This window comes from Silene latifolia, chromosome X (assembly GCF_048544455.1).
Source record: "Silene latifolia isolate original U9 population chromosome X, ASM4854445v1, whole genome shotgun sequence".
Classification (NCBI taxonomy): Eukaryota; Viridiplantae; Streptophyta; class Magnoliopsida; order Caryophyllales; family Caryophyllaceae; genus Silene; species Silene latifolia.
The window spans coordinates 227,402,835-227,405,583 of NC_133537.1; the positions used below are offsets into that span (position 1 = coordinate 227,402,835).

Sequence of the window (2,749 nt, forward strand, 5' to 3'; positions counted from 1 at the left end):
TGATAGAGGGTTTTGAACATTTTGGCTTTTGTATGAGAGATTTGGATGGAATTTGGTGTTTTCATTGTAATAGTTTGAATAAGGGGTACCACTCTTGTATGCTTGGAAAGCATTCATTTGTTCATTTGTTCCCCTACATTCACTTTGGTCATGCCCCAAAGTTCCAAAATTCTCACATATCCCACTTGGGATTGATGAAGATGCTGTCATGGCATTAACATGAAGCTTTGGTGATTTCGAGGCTTCTTCAAGTCTAGCCATAGCTTTTTCAAACATCAAATTGATGGTATCAATGTGAGCACTAAGTTGGGCACCCAATTGAGTAATGGATTCCACTTCATGTTTTCCTCCTCTAGTAGCCTTGCGAGGTCTACTATATTGTGGGTTATGGATTGCCATTTCCTCAATTTTATTCCAAGTTTGATTTTCATCAACTTCGTTGAACATTCCATTTGATCCCATGTTGAGAATGTTTCTTGAATCTTCATAAAGACCGTTCCAAAATTGTTGTACCAAGAACCACTCGCTAAGTCCATGATGAGGACATGAGCGGCAAATTCCCTTGAATCGCTCCCAAGCTTCATACAAAGATTCTTCATCTCTTTGCTTAAAGCCCGTAATTTGAGCTCTTAGCATGTTAGTCTTTTCCGGTGGATAGAATTTTTTGTAGAAAGCTAGAGCCAACTTCTTCCAAGAATCAATTCCGAGAGTAGCCTTATCAAGGCCTTTCAACGATTGTTTCGCGGTGCCAATTAGGGAAAAAGGAAATAAGACCCATCAAATTTCGTCTTGAGTTACACCGGTTTGAGAAATCGCATCACAATAGTCGTAAAAAGTCTCCATATGAGAGTGTGGGTCTTCACTAGGCATCTCCCCAAATTGGCTTCTTTCGATTAATTGGATAAATGCGGATTTGGCAATAAAATTTCTGGTTAGATGTTGTGGTGTGGGAGTACCATTGGGTAGGTTCTCCTCGGTGGGTACGGAATGTGATGAAAACTTAGGCATTGTGGGTTGATTTTGTGTTGGATTTTGTCTTGGGTTCTCCTCACCTTCTCTTGAAAAAGGGTTGATGAACTCAATAGTATTTGGTTGAATATCTACAACCTCACCAATACCTCTCAAAGTTCTCCTGGCAAGTCTTCTATTGGTTGTCAAAGTCCTTTCAATTTCGTAATCAAAGGGTAACAAGTTACCTTGTGATCTTCTAGACATGCAAAATATCAAACAACTCGAAAATAATTAGAACAAACCTTGAGGAGTTTTACTTCCCCAAGGCAAAGAAAGACACAATTAATAACAATACAAGAAAATCTAAAACAAGTTAACACCGTCCCCGGCAACGACGCCATTTTTGGTCGTGATCCCTCGTGAGGGTTTAGTTTTCAGTACTTGTCGTTAGGAGCACCTACACCAAAACATAATTTATAACTTCACCAACAACTCTACAATTAGTAAAGAGGCAAGTAAAGGTCGGATCCCAAGAGACGGGAATTGAGATGAGATGAGATTTCAACTAGTGGTGTCTAAGGGTGTCACAATTGGGGTTTGAAGTAGAAGATCACTAAACTAAATAGCAATAAAAGTAAACAAGCAAGATGAATTAAAAGGGATGTAAACAATTGATAAAAAGCACTAGGGTGTCATGGGGTCATAAGGGATTCATGGGAATTGATCATACAAACATATTCTCAAGTTATAAGCAAGCAATTATTGTTGTGATGGATCGAGTTGGTTTATATCTTACAATCCTAGGAAAGTTTGGGTCCCGGAGCCGAATCGATTAGATTGTACAACACCTACAAGTCGACTTAATCTTCCCAACTCAACTATATGCATGGTCTAATGAGACTCGAGTTGGTTTATGTCTTACAAGTCTCATTGAAAAGATAGGTGATGGGTTAAAAATGCAAGGATTCATAGGCTCGCATTTCATCAAACATAACATGTGCATAAGTTGAGATCACAACAAGCAAGCAAATAAACTATAAAAGCATATTAATTTAAGCATGAATCATTCCCCATGTTGGTTTCCCCTAATTACCCATTAACCCTAGCTAAGGAAACTACTCACTCATTATCATGTTGGACATGCTAGCAAGGTTGTCAATCATACCAACAAAGTGAAACATGATGAATAAATGAAAGTGATTAACAATAATTAAAAAGGGATTAAGCGAATTATACCTACTAATGATTCCAATAATAAAGCAAATAATAAAAGAAGTACTTGATGCTTGATTGGAAGGTTGTCAATCTTCCAATAATAACCCAAATAATCTTCAATTACCCAAAACAAGAGAGAGATTAAGAAAATAAAACTTGTATTAAAAGTTGATTAAATGTTGATTACAAGATTAAAGAGAGATTTGATTGATATTAACTACACTAAAGATTGCTAAGAAAAACATGCTCTTCTAATTAGACTAATGGGGTATTTATAGTGGAGATTAGGTACATAAATTAGGGTTTACTAAGGTCTTAAATGACGATTAAGTCCTTGGGGAATCGCCGGTCTCTAGGGAGAGTCCGGTCTCTTTTTCGCCGGTCTTAGAAAAAGATGTGCATCCTTTCTTGAAGCTTGTCGAACACGAAAGTACTGTCCGGGAATCCGGGCGTCTTTGGCACGGGACGGGCGGATTTGGGAGCTTCTGGACGGGCGTCCAGAGGGTGAAGACGGGCGTCTTGTGGAGGTTTCGCCCGGGCGTCATGTGGAGGAAGACGCTAGGATTGTGGGTGAGTGATGGGC

The 2,749-nt window shown here is 38.9% G+C and overlaps 1 non-coding gene across 1 annotated transcript; it reads left to right on the top strand.

Moving 5' to 3' along the window:
• The first annotated feature begins 529 nt into the window (after positions 1 to 529).
• On the top strand, positions 530 to 636 carry LOC141625675 (small nucleolar RNA R71). The gene has a single exon (XR_012535443.1). It is a non-coding gene; the product is annotated as a small nucleolar RNA R71 (small nucleolar RNA).
• Positions 637 to 2,749: the final 2,113 nt, after the last annotated feature.